This window comes from Pezoporus flaviventris, unplaced genomic scaffold (genome assembly GCF_033815535.1).
Source record: "Pezoporus flaviventris isolate CSIRO_AGI_PZ_B2104156 unplaced genomic scaffold, CSIRO_AGI_Pfla_v1 ptg000013l, whole genome shotgun sequence".
Lineage (NCBI taxonomy): Eukaryota > Metazoa > Chordata > Aves > Psittaciformes > Psittacidae > Pezoporus > Pezoporus flaviventris.
This window is the reverse complement of record NW_026892561.1, coordinates 11,909,410-11,924,067: the sequence shown is the minus strand read 5'-3', so window position 1 is coordinate 11,924,067 and position 14,658 is coordinate 11,909,410. Positions and strand designations below refer to the sequence as shown.

The following is a 14,658-nucleotide window of genomic DNA, read 5'->3' as shown; positions in this document are numbered from 1 at the left end:
AACACTTTTTCCCTAAAAATAAAGCAGAAAGGAGCAGCAAACCCCCATAAAACTGAAAATAAGAAAGAAAATAGAATCATATCAAATAGTGTAATAGATGGTATTTTTAGGATGCTTAGGAAATATATTGCAATAGAAATTTCGCTGAGTGGAACTGTGAACAGTACAGATTTAGTCTGCAAAGTATCAAAAATCTTAAATTTCTCCATCCTGAATTCTTTCTGTAATTTTAAAGCTAATTATATATCAATAATTATTTTTGGAGTTTGTTTTTATTTTACAAACCTAGAAGGGCAGACACAGATTTAATTTAAAAAATGGGTAAAAAGGCAAGAAAATGCAGTATTCTAAATATCCATTAGACTCGCTGCTGATATCAGATGTTTATGTTGAAAGTTGGTTATCATCAGTTAATCATACTATATTCAATCTGTTCTTAAACACTTCAGGGTTTTTAAGTTCTACAGAAGGTTAGTATAAATGAAAGAAAATCATATGGCAGGTTCCATTGTACAGTAATATTAATGCTCTGGTGTTTAAATGTAAACACAAGGATTTCTAGAAAAAAAGAATAAATCCTTGGGGATTAAATTTTCAGTAAATCAAAGTTCTAGATAAATTCCCCACCTTAGTTCCAACTATTAAAAAATATACCAGTCTGTTCTGTAAAACTACCTAGAATTTTTTGATGAATTGTCTTGGATTTTCTACTTTTTCATAAAGTTGTATACCAGACTTGTTTTCTGTAATGAAAATTTCCTTAATCAAGATGGGCTAAGTGTATAATTTAATATATTGATTATATTTTTGGATGGTGAGGAAAAAAACATTTAAGAACACCTCTTTAGACAAAATTTCATGAGGTCTTCTAGTGTGTAAAGCTTTTGAGCATGCAAGGCTCTGTGGATGAAGAGCTCCCCAGGTATACACTGATGGGGGGACTGGAGTTGTTTGTGTCAATGGTTTGCAAATAATGGGTCTCTGGGAGAATTTAAAATTGCAGTTTTCACGCCAGTCTGTGGTGCTGTTTAGGATGAGCTGAGTTGCTATGAGGCTTGGCACTCTTCAGTGCACCTTAGGCAGCAGTTCTTATACTTCCATTGAGATTGTAACAGCTGGCCATTGCAATCAATCAAGTGACATTTCAGGGGTATATTTTCTTTAATATTAAGGGAAAAAGGAGAAATAAAAGATATTAAATTGTAACTTTTCCCAGAAAGAGGAAGGAATTTATAGCTTTACCTTTGACTACAAAAAGCAGGCACTTGCAAAGTAAATCACAAACTGATCATGGATTTATTTTTATTTGGGACATTGCAGTATTTTCTCTTCATATATAAATGCTCTCAATATCTTTGTAGTATTAGTTCTGTGTTGGTGTTGGTTGTGTTACACAAGTCTTTTGCACATATAAGTGCCCAGCACTCAACTATAGGATGTTTGTAAACTTGCAGGGCTGAGAACTTCACTAGCCAAACCATTGGATATCATGTAATTTTTCCTTGCTTTTAAAAAAGCCTTCAAAGCAAAAATAAGGTCTTGGAGATGCTAGTGAAGAGATGAGGACTCTAAAGTGTAGAAGGGACAGCCTTCGAAGGGGGTCAAAAGAGAGCCTTAGAAAAGCCTGGAACAATAGTATCTTCTAAGTTAAAGTTTTTGAATTCCTGAAATGGAATAGGAAGCAAGAGAGGTTTGATTGACTCCAATGTAGGATTCAACCAGCAACAAAGTTTGTGCCCAAGTTTTTTCTGCTTCTCCCAGAGTACAGTGTGAGTTAAATTATAATTTTTGCATAATATATTGCTTTAATGTTTTACACTGTCTGGAGTAGCTAATCCTAGTAGTAGCTATATGACCATACTCATGTGTTCATTATATGAATACCTGATTATTCTATATGCAATTAAAGTTATTAATGAAGCAGTCTTACTGGGTATTGGCAATTTGCTTATCAGAAACAAAGAAACAAAATCACGAATGTAGAGATTATAATCAAAGTGTTTAATGCAAAGCACATCCTTCCTGGGTGCTGCCTAGGTAACTATGTATTTAGCTATTTTGCTACTTAATGTCTTCAGGGACATTTAACAATTAAAGCATCTTTACCTGAAAGATCAGAGTAGGTAAAATTATAGAGAAGCTGTAGTATGATGCAGCAACAGTGATATATCAAATTTCTTCTCTCTGTCTGTTCCTAAAGTAATGCAATTGACACTTATTTAAATAAGAGCCAAAGGAGAGCAGCAGGTTCAGAAAATACTAACCACTTAAACTTCCCACCATTAGCAACTGCTATTCTTCAGGGTCAGTTCACTTTTCAGTATATACACAGTGTGGTTTCTCCCGTAAGCATAAAAGAGCCTCCTCTTAGGAGAAAGATTAGTTAAGATGGTCAGTGAAAGCAGTGTAGATCAAAGCACTTTAGGAGGGTTGCAGTGAGGGATCTCTTTCCTTCAGACAATTGTGGTTACTTTGGTGACACTGATTTTTTTTTTTTTTTTCCACTAATAATGAAATGAATTTTATTCACCTCTTCCTTGTACTCTTTACAGGTCATCACAGAGAATCTCCAGGGTGAGAGTCTCATCAGAAATCAGGTGAGACTGTTGCTCTGACTTTGATCAACAGCAGTGAGAAACATGTTTTGGTTATTTTGTGACGTGATTGAAGCAAAGAAACATGGACAGAGGAGTGTTGCATCCTGGATCAAATGAAGCCTGGGAATTAACCCTTTTTTAGAGGAAACCACTTAAAACTTATCCAGTCTCTTAAACGTCTTATATTTCATTTGCCATAATGTTGTTTTTTTTCCTGGCCTTGACAAGTTCATAACGTCCAAATAAATGCTGCAACAAAGTCTGTATCTCTACTGTATCATATACTAGCCTTCCGTTCTTCCCTTCTTTTGAGATGTCAGCTCCTGCCTTCTGTTATGCCCTTGTTGACCACTTGTTAGATTTTCAAACAAGCACTTTTGTACTTTCTTCTGTGTTGACCCTGTACTTGAAACTTGTCATAAATATTTGAAAGATGACTTCATTAAATTCAAGTCCTTAAAACTCTCCCTTTTTATTTTTATGAAGCCTATGAAAGAAATGAGAAAAAATATCAGGCTTGGGACGTTCTGTGAATGCTGCATTTCCTACTTTCCTGGTTTCTTTGTGCACCTGCTTGCATGTCTCTTGTTCTCTTCAGCCTGATGTTCTGTTTTACAGTCCCTGGGAAGTGACTGGATTTGTCCTCTTTCTACCTAGCACAGCAGTGTTCCACTCTGTGATCTGGGGTCTCACAGTATGGTTAAAGTGCTGTTTTAATAAGTAATACAGTTAGGAACTAAGTTTTGGATATTCAGCGAGACTGTTCAAAAATTTTAGATGGTTAGGATTATCAGTCTTGCTCAGAATTGGCATATGCGATGGCATTTGACTTCTTTTTTGAAGTGATCTTTTTCTTTTTAAGTTGTTCTGCTTATGTTGGATAATCAAAGTTAGACTTAGGAACTTCTGTCAGAAATGGGAACAGCTAAGGTTATAGGATTCACCTGGCATAAAGATAAGTAAATTGTAAAGCCCTATCTGGAACATATTCTGAAACAGTGTTCAGATACTAGCTGAAGTAAGCATCTGTGCTTTTTCCTCTGAGACCTGCCTTTCTTTGTCTGGGTGTGAAGTTTTGGAGGTGTTCCCTTTAGCAGTCTCTTCCATGTCAGCAAAGGTGGAACCATTTCTGAGGTCCCTCACTGCCACTACACCTTGCATTGTACCTTTCAAGCATGGTTTCTGCCCTGCAAGCCAGATGTGAAAGGTGGGTACTGTAACAATCTCACGCTGCTCCAAAAACTGGAATTTATGTCTAGCCTTTTCTTAGTTCTTTCAAGTTCCTTCTTCTCTTCCAGTTTGTCTTTCATGAGCTGCCTACAGGTTTGATTTGATTTGATTTTTATATGTCGTTTCCCCTAATCTGGACAAAACTTTGCTTTTTCAGTAGTATGAAGACTGGGGAGTGGGTCGAGACCTCGAACAGATAAGGAATGATTTGACATCATCTACCTGGACCTGTGCAAAGCGTTCAACACTGTCCCACATGACATCCTTGTCTCTAAATTGGAGCAACATCAATTTGATGGATGGACCACTCGGTGGATAAAGAACTGGCTGGATGGCCGCACGCAAAGAGTTGTGATCAATGGCTCAATGTCCAGCTGGAGACCAGTAATGAGTGGTGTCCCTCAGGGGTTGGTGTTGGGACCGGTCTTGTTCAGCATCTTTGTCGCTGACATGGACAGTGGGATTGAGTGTGCCCTCAGCAAGTTTGCTGATGACACCAAGCTGTGTTGTTCAGTTGATACACTGGAGAGAAGGAATGCCATCCAGAGGGACCTCGACATGCTTGTGAGGTGGGCTGATGCCAACCTTATGGAGTTTAACCATGCCAAGTGCAAGGTCCTACACCTGGGTCAGAGCAATCCCAGGCACAGCTACAGGTTGGGCAAAGAAGAAATTCAGAGCAGCCCTGCGGAGAAGGAGTTGGGGGTGTTGGTTGATGAGAAAATGAACATGAACCAGCAGTGTGCACTCGCAGCTCAGAAAGCCAACCGTATCCTGGGCTGCATCAAAAGGAGCATGACCAGCAGGTCGAAGGAGGTGATCCTGCCCCTCTACTCTGCTCTTGTGAGACCTCACCTGGAGTATTGTGTGCAGTTCTGGTGTCCTCAACATAAAAAGGACATGGAACTGTTGGAATAAGTCCAGAGAAGGGCTACGAGGATGATCAGGGGACTGGAGCACCTCCTGTATGAAGACAGGCTGAGGAAGTTGGGGCTGTTCAGGCTGGAGAAGAGAAGGCTGCGTGGAGACCTCATAGCAGCCTTCCAGTATCTGAAGGGGGCCTATAAGGACGCTGGGAGGGACTCTCCATTAGAGATTGTAGTGATAGGACAAGGGGTAATGGGTTCAAACTTAAACAGGGGAAGTTTAGATAGGATATAAGGAGGAAGTTCTTTCCTGTTAGGGTGGTGAGGAACTGGAATGTGTTTCCCAAGGAAGCTGTGGAAGCTCCATCCCTGGCAGTGCTCAAGGCCAGGTTGGATAAAGCTTTGGGTAACATGGTTTAGTGTGAGGTGTCCCTGCCCATGGCAGGGGGGTTGGAACTAGATGATGTTAATGTCCTTTCCAACCCTAACTCTTCTATGATTCTATGAATAGTATTCTATCAAAACCATGGATGTCTAATGCGTGTACAGTCCTGAAGTTTTTGCTGGCAAATACTGTATTGCACTTGCATACTAAGCCTTTGTCTCTCGAGCCTGATCTACTGATTACTAGCCTTTTCACTTTGTCAGTAATATGCAAGCTTTCTCTTAATTCTGCTGTAATTTGCAAGGACACAAAGCGTGCTTGAAATTACTTACCTGACTGCGCTTTGTGTGAAGAACTCCATCCTCTCAGCTGTTTTATATTAACAGTGAATTACAGTTCACTTCAATGCAATTAGACCTAATGAGGTGCACATGGAGACTATTGGGCCACCATGTAACCACATTAGATGGACTTACTAGTTGCCATTTTAATCAATTGGTTTGACCTTTGAATGCAAACAAAGCACAAAGAACTTCATGGCCCAGATACCTATTTACTTGACTGCAGGGAGAGATGAGAAAAAATAGCCTCTGATTTAGAAAAGCTGTTTCTTTTGGGAATCTTTTGAAGAGAAATCCATTTTGCAAAAGTATGGTTATAATGGTTGGTCATAGCATAAACACAGTTAAAATATTACCATAAATATTTTACTTTTTTTTCTGGTGTGACATATTTTGAAATTTATGTCTTGCATCATTTGCTATTTAGGAACCAAAGGTTAAATTTCATAAGAAAGAAATTTTATCAGATTGCACTGTGGTAATGGCAATTAAGCACAGCCTTATGTAACCTTGTTGAAAGTAGGTGGACTTCCAATGAGACAGTTTTTGTTTAAGTATATTAAATAACTTGTTGTGTATTAGAGAGAATATTTTCACATCATCTGGGATACACTCTTCAAGTCCTTACCAATTGGAACTGCCATTAATGACAAAGAAATTACACAATGTCATAATTTACAGTTTTGAATTTTCATTATGCAGAGGCTATTGATGGGGGAGTTAAATATGGGGTTAAAGCTGAGAGGGATAAGTGTTCTGCTTCCCACAGAAACCTTCTGAGAGCAGCAAAATGAAAAGCAGTAGGACTGTTTCTACATTTTTTGCATAGATGTAGATCTATTGCTCTCTACATAATTATTGCTCTTTCTTTTGTTTATTCCCTGTTTTGCTTCTTGTGGTAGGCCCCCAGAACAAACTCACTTTATATAGAAGGGAGGAGAAAGGAAGGTTTTCAGAGGCCTATGAAGAGTAGCTAGAAAGTATCAGTCAGATTTTTTTCATGGATAAAACAGGGTTTAGCTTTCCTCATGCTACTCTTCCTCTTGTAATGTTTGACTTTCTTCCTCCCTGTGTATTTGTGGTATATGTGTGCTAGAAGGCTATATGCTCTTTAGGGCAGAGAGTATCTTTTTCATTTCCAGGAATTTACAGCATGTAGCACAGTGGAAGCCTGATGGCTGTGTAGAACGTCAAGCCCATTTCTCATTTCGAGTTCCGTTGAGAATCAGTTTTTATATCAGACAGGTAGCCCATGAGACCAAAATTGCCTGTTTTACCTGCCTGCTTGAAACGCGTAACAATGAGTGAGATATGGAACTGGGAAGAAGGTTCCCAAGCATGGACTTGACTGAAATGCTGCGACAGCCTGTCCTGTACGAAGGCACATACATATAGAGGCAAGAAAACAAGAGAAAAATAGATGCTGTCTTCAGGAGATGGGAGACATGTCTGTGAAACTCTCTATGTCACAAGTATTCACAGGCAGGCTGTAAAAGGTGAGTCTCTCTAATTCCCGTTCTGCAGAAGAGTTTGGTTTCTGTCTTACCTACCAGAATAAATTTTGTATTTGTCTTAATGAAGACTATTAAAAAATAATAATAAATAAACAGGGGAAAGGGAGTTAATTTGGTAATTTTTACAAATTCAAGGAGATTACTAAATTAAGTAAAATACAGTAAATACATATATATTTTTACATACAGGTTGCAGTGGTGGCTTGGCTCGGCTTGGCTGTATGACACATAATATGGATCGGCCCAAAATGTTTGGGAAGTGTACCTACATAATATTTCTATATTCAACCCTTGCTGATTATGGCCTTCTGCCTTGGAGAGTAAATAGTCGCCATTAATGGCTGAAATATTTCTCATTAGTCATTTCCAGGAGACTGAAATGGCTCATTTTTATAAGTCTCTGGTATAGCTGAAAATTATTGTCTTACAACTTTCAGAATAGCTTCTGCACCACCCCTTGTGAGAGGACATGAGTCAGAGGTGCAAGCTAACAGGAATCTAGATATGAATTCCTGGTTATGAGTCACACTAAGGAACAATGTCTTGATCCTTGCTTGAAATTGCAAGCATGTAAACTTCCTTTTTCCTATTGTGCTTAGCTTCTAAATGAGAAAAGTCCTTTTGTACTTCAGTTAAAAAAACATCCCATTCAAACCCATCTTCTGTTTCTAGATTAGTGATTTTGCGTTTTCAAAATAAATACCTGGGCACATGGAAAATGTGGAAATCCTGTCAGCTGATAACAGATATAATTATTAATGGATTCTATAGTCCACTGTTAATTGATGAGTGCATGAAGCTTTTTTTGGCACGCTTATGGAACTTTTATACTGGTACCTGCATGTCATACAATCTGTTCTCTATATGGTTACTAAAATATGAACTGATGTTATAGTTTAAACATTTTTCTGTACCTAATGAAGACTGTCTGAAAATGAGTGCATCCTAAATTATGTTAACTGGGTGAGAAATACTGGTAGCCTACAGAATAAGCATCTTCAGGATCTATGCTTGCCTCTATGCAATGACTTGAAATGCTGTACCTAGAAGTTATAACCTAGATTACAAATGCTTTCAATTACCTGTTCTATGGATTCTTTAACTGTGCTGTGAAGCAGCTGGAATGGATGACTGCACCAAAATTGATCTCCTCTAATGTTGCCTTTTCTATACAGTTGAAATACATTACTGTTTTGGTATAACTGTACTTGACCTTCTTCTGTTATTTTCCTACTGAGAAGTAAAATGCAAGTGAATATAGAGTAAGTATTCCTTTGTGTGGACTGGGTTGAGATGTAAGCTTGTAAAGGATTTAAGGGTAAACAGGCAACCTGAAATGCACATTGACTTGACTTGTATTTGAACTCCCTTCCTTTTTCTTTCCAAAGGTTGGTTGATGTCAAAGGCCATCTGTTTCCTGTAGTGCAGAGACACGTAGACATTGAGAGAACAAAATTTTAATATGTTCAGTAAACTGCAATTTAAATGTTTGTTTCAAGAATCTGAATAGTTTCAACATTGGAATTTTTAGTGCACTGATTTTCTGCTTGTTTGCATTTTAAGGTCTGAGTGTTGTGATATATCTCAAAGTAATGAAGTATGGCACAGTCTCACTATGCCTGTACTGGCGCCATTTCAGGCTTGTTGAAGATACCCAAATCTCAGATACCATTTGAGTGAGGGACATGGATCTGGTGTGAACCATATCACTCCTTAGGAGCACTTTCTTAGTATAAGGTAAGGAGTGTTCAACTGAACCTCCTACCATTTTGTTTCACAGGTGTATATAATAAACAGCCTTTGTGTTACAGCTAGCTGTTTTACTCTAGAAGGCTTGGCCATTTTGAGAATCCAGGTCATTAACCTCTCAGTTTCACATCAGCTGAGATGTTCTTCGATCTGAATGGAGCTGTTCTTATATTTAAATATGCTGTGTTAAATTTTGAACTCTCAAGAAACAAACTTCAGAGGAAGTATGTCTGGTACCATATCAAGTACCAACTACAGCTATGAAATAACTTTATGAATATGGTGTTAAACTAGATTAGTTTACTTATGCTTGATTTAGCTTTGTAGAGTGCACTGGGGCACTAGAAAATCAAAATGGCTGATTTGAAACTAAATCAGCAGAGGAGAAATTCAATGATGAAAGTGGATCTTACACTGCTTATATTAAAACAAATCTTACCAAAGCCATGAAGAAATCCTGGGACACTCTGCTTCATTAAGATAAACAAGAACAGAGCCTCCTTTTTTTTATTTAGTCTCCAGAAAATCTATTGAGCTAACAGATATATCTAATGCATATATCATTCTGACACACTATTGCTTTAGTAACTTTTACAACATAGAAGACCAAGGACACTTTTAAAGTACTGATAGTGTTACTTTAAAAGGTGGAGGATTTTTGTGAGTCTGCTGTTTTTATTTGCTTTGGGGAAGTTGCCATTGCCTATCTGTTTCATTTCCATTTATAGACCTATATAGAGTATATGACAACATTTTAAAGGGAAAATTTTGTTAAAAGTTATAGAGTAATATGAAGTAATTGCTAGGTCATCTTTGTGTCTTAAAAGTTTAAATCTCACAGGTGAAAGATTTTCTATTGTTACAGAAATATGTTTCTCAATAAATTTCTATGATTAAAGGTACTGCACTTAAGCTTCTTGTATCTTGGCTGCTTTCACTGTTTTGATTAGAATTAGAGAATTTTTACTATTGCTGAAGTGCAAAGTAGTGGTGCACATTTACTGATTATTATATATCCTTTATTGGCAGATATGATTTAATTTTTCATATTCCTTATCTAATACTTGAGGCTAAGCTAAAATTTTCAAAAGAAAATATTGTCCTCTTAGACAGTTAAAGTGATTTTACGTCATCTGTATAAAATGTAACCTGTCACTGAGCTTCACCATTAATGTTAAAACATTTTACTCATATGCAACGTAAAACTGTATAATTAAATAATATGGATAATGGATGGAAAATTTGCCAGAATTGCTATTGTTCTGGTGCTGTTATTTGTTATGCTGTTTGTTTGGTGGGTTTTCTGTGTGGAAATAATAATACAGAATAATACTTCAGGAGCATTTGCAGAGCAGCAGCATTTTGGCTTCAAACCCAATTAGAACAAAAAGCACAATAACACATTATAATATAAATCTGACATGTAGTTTTCCTTCAGGAGATATTCAGTTTTTAGTTTTAAACAAGTCCCTTAGAAGCTTTAGGGTTCTTAGGATGCCTAGAGTCAATTTTGAACAATTTTGCAACTTACTACAGGGAATCTTAATTCAAATTCAACAAAACACTGAAAGAGGTAGTGCTTTGGGGTACTTAACTTCCTCAAAGGACCATCAGTGTGAAACCTCAGGTGGGGAGAAACAACATGTAAATAAAATATGTCAATCTAAAAACATAGTAAATACCAAGAATAGCTCTCTTCTTAGGGAAGAAAAATTGTGTTTCACATTGTCAGGACATGTAACTATTCACTGTGATAGAAAACAAAATTACTAAAATGCATTGTTTCACTGTGAGAGTGGGATAAAAGTCTTCTATATTAGAAGAGATTGAATTATTAGTTGCAAATACCAGATCTAACTCCCAGATTCTTATTTGAGAGACATTCTGCCAAATGTTGCCTTCAAGTCTTTGTTCCCCAAGGAAGTGCTTCCTTTAGTACTTCCAAAGAAAGTACTTAATGATATGGATGGATAATTTTCATTTTTGTGGGTTTTTAGCATTGGATGCTAATGATGGCATGTGACTCATTGCTTAAGTTACATTGTGGTGTTCTGATCTGTGACAAACTGTATGACAGCTTTTTAAGCTAGAAGACCACAAATGATGTATTGAGAGCTCTCATGATTAATTTAGGCAGAAAAAAAAAAAATTAAAAAATAAATTCCTGTCACTTGCAGACGCTGTTGGTGGTATTGAATGTTTGGCTGTATGCTCATGATTAACAAATTATTTCACACTGAAATTAGTAGTAGAACCACCTCACTAGATGTATCTAGAAAACTGAGCACCATATTTTTATTAATATTCAATAGTCCTACTCTTCTGTGAATGCTGCTCTTTCAATTTAATTCTCCAAAAGATATGTAAATATCACGCAGTCATCTTCTTCTACTTCCATTAGCAGATTTGGGTTTCTGAACTTATCACATTAATTGTGGTGATCTAGTTACATAATAGAATACATTTGATGTATGAAGAGTTTTGAAAATAACATATTTCATCAGGAGGTACCAGAAAACAGCTATTCGGTCCCAAAATTTCTATTATCTATGCCATGGTACAGTTGGTGACACTGGCACATCATACATGTAAGAATTTAGACTAGCTTAATGTTATTACTTTTTTAACTGTGTACTCCAATTACTCTTATGCATATTATAATATCTTTGAATATTAATCCTAGTTAAAAAGCCTTTAGATGCTTACTGAGATTCGTAATATCTCTTTTCTTATTGTTGACTGCATTGATAAGTCTAGACATTAACAAAGGCATCATAATATAAACTAAAAATGTGATTTTAATTCTGTTTAATTTGCTGAACTGGAAATTGCAACAAAGATAGATATGATAGAAATATGATAGAAAGGTAGATTTAGACTAGATAAAAGGAAGAAATTGTTTACGATTTGGGTCATGAAACACTGGAACAGGTTACCCAGTGAGGTGGTAGGTGCCCCATCCTGAGAAACATTCAAGGCCAGGCTGGATGGGGCTCTACACAACCTGATCTAGTTGAAGATGTCTCTCTCATTACAGGGAGTTGTACTAGATTACCTTTAATGGTCCCTTTCAACTCAAATTATGCTACAATTCTGTATGCAGGGGTTTGAATTCCTCTGTTCTGGAAGAACAGGAATAAAAGTGGGCTTCTGGGGGGTGAGGGTGTGGAGAAGCCTCTGTATTAATCAAATACACTCACTAACTTTTTATTTCACTGTACAGCAGGCTGGTGTCATTACTAAAAATATTACAAGAACAAGGAGTATAGCTTAAAAAATATGAACCTTCTGCCTGACCCTTGCAGTATTGATTTTGTGCTGTGTATTAAGGTAACTGTTGTGATTTTCATTTGTCCACAGGGCACTGGTGTTAATTTTTCCTTGAAAATTATTATATCTCAAGGTCCTTTCAAAATTACTTTGACTATTTAAAAAAAAAAAAAAGTCTTTACGTTTCCGTATCCTCTATCTGATCTGAGAAAGTTATTTTGAATGATTTGTACATTTCTGAACAAAATAGATGTAATTTTTAGAATAAAACTCTTAATAACTTTCTCTGACAATGTATAACAGAACATGTATATAGACAAGACCAGTCATAAGTACAGCAGAAGGTATTGCTCCTGGGAAGCATTAGCAGGGAAAACGGTAACACTTGTGGTATCTTATCACCATAGCACAGCACTGTAAGGTCAAAACATTTGTCCCATGTTGCTTTCCCTATTTTCTTCAGTTTGACATGCTGCTCTAAAAAGAGGCAGACTTGCTGTCACTATCCCAGTAGATCAAGTTGTTGATGTTGAATATTTTCAGCCCCTTCAGGGCAAAAGTACTAGGCTGGCAGTCTTGCCAGTGAGCCAGATGAGCGCTCAGTATATTGTATAGTCACTTTCCTGCCTCCATCTAGTGCTGACTGAATAACATCAAGAGTAGGAAACATGGTTGTGCATAGTCCTCTCACTTTTTTTCCTTCCCTAATGCAGCATGGCACAATGGATAAGCATGTGTGCTGAGAATAGTCATTGTGCTGCTTTGCCAGTTGTTTTCTGTCTTGCTTTTTATCCTTTGCGCTCACACATCATTCTGTAAACTTCTAGAAAAAGGGTGTCCTTTGATACTGTACAATCTCAGATATCAAGTTGCTTTTCATTCCAGTTATAATCTGGTCTTAACTGCTCTGGAAATACACTGATAATTCCTTATCTTGATGAATAGTGTGCTGCAACATCTTTTAGAATGAGAAAAATACCACTCTAATGTAAAAGAAAAAAACTGACCAGCACAATACATGGCTATCATACATAGGTTGGGTAGAGCTTTGGTATCTCACTTAAGGGAAAGAAATTTATAAAAGAAATCAATGGCTAGGATTAACCTGAAATACGGAAGTCTGGCTCATACTTGACAAGATGCTAAGCTTCAGTTTTTATTTTGAGCTTTATTCATTTTAACGTTAACATACATCTCTAAATCAATATAATCTTTTAAAATCTAATATAATAGTAACAACCTGAAAAAGGTTAAAAACAAAGCAAAACTCAGTGCTTAACCAAAACTCCAAAGTCTCTTCAGTCACTTGCTGGGCCACTTAAACTTCTCTTGTTTTAATGACGCTCTGTTATGATTATTTTAGATAATGATAGCTCACTTTAAGAGAAATTCAGGTTTTGTTGATCTGTGTTTCCCTATTAGAATTGGTTTTCATTTCATTAAACTCTTTACTTGGAACTTTGATATCAAGAAAATCTCCTGACAGCAAATGAGGCTGGGGAATGGAAACCTAAGTACTAAATGCTCATGCTTCCATGGAAGGTGATTTTACATTATTTTGAGTATACTGATGGAATCTAAAGCCAAATCAGGCCAATGTTTAATAGGTATAGGAGTTTTATAGTAGTGATCATTAATCCATTACTTGTAAATTTTGCTTAATATTTTGCTTTACTATTAAGGCTTTAACTCTTTATACTATTATTCTTTATAATGAATCTGTTAACTGCTTGAGGCATTAGGCTGCAGGATCAGATTGCCTGACATGCTCCCTTTATTTTGGATCTTCATTCTAGGAGAAATGGAAAATGCTGATCTCTTGGAGCAGCTCAGCCTTTAGAGGGTTTGTGAACTCTTGGGGAAATGAAGGGTTCTGGAGTACATTACATTTAATAAAGGAATTGCATCCATCAGTTTGGTGGGACTTAGGTAGCTAACTGTGTCAGTAACAAGATCATTGTACAAAAGATGACCACCACATTAGAAATGTGTGTGTGTATATAGCTGACAGTTTCTGAAGGGCAGATGCAGATATGAAGTAGACAGAAATAACTCTGGGTGCCACAATGTAGAAAAGGATGGAATACAAGATGGAGGTATCTTGATTCTACTTCAGGGACTGGGTAACTGAAAGATACATGCTTTTAGGTGCCTAAGCTTCTTATAGGGTCAGATTTTCAAATGTGGCAAATGAATATTTAAGATTTATGACAATATTTCTGATCCCTCAAGAGCAGATGGAAAAGAGAAGGGTATACATGAGAGATTTTGGGATGGCTGGCAATATAAAGATCTTTGTTTTCTAAAGTTAATGCTAGTAGATTAATATTTAGATTAATATTGACCTTTGTTTTGTCTGAATGCAGTAGTAAACAGAATACTACTCCTGTACTGTTTATTAAAAAAGAATAAATAGGCACATGATCACTATGAAACAAAGAATAATTGACAGAAGTCTAGTGAGCTCAGCTTTAAAGAAACAGGGAGCATGAAATACCATGGCCAACATAAGCATGAAGAACAAGTGCCTTATTCTTTACATTTAATTCAGTTATGGCTTACAACAAATCTTTTTATTGATCCTGCATCCTCCCAAAAATCAAAAGGCAGGTCAGTGTGGTTTTGAGAACTATCCACTTAGCTCCAGTCACATTCAACCTTCAAGAAAGTTTGATAGCTGCAGTGCGGTAAATAGCTGCAAAAAAT

General features: G+C 36.7%; 1 long non-coding RNA gene across 1 annotated transcript in view; it reads left to right on the top strand.

The window, feature by feature from the left end:
- Window positions 1–14,658, top strand: part of LOC133268173 (uncharacterized) — a 265,063-nt gene that overhangs the window by 69,600 nt on the left and 180,805 nt on the right. The window contains exon 2 of the long non-coding RNA XR_009742968.1: window positions 2,553–2,597. This is a non-coding gene — a long non-coding RNA (uncharacterized LOC133268173). The remainder of the gene's footprint in view (window positions 1–2,552; window positions 2,598–14,658) is intronic.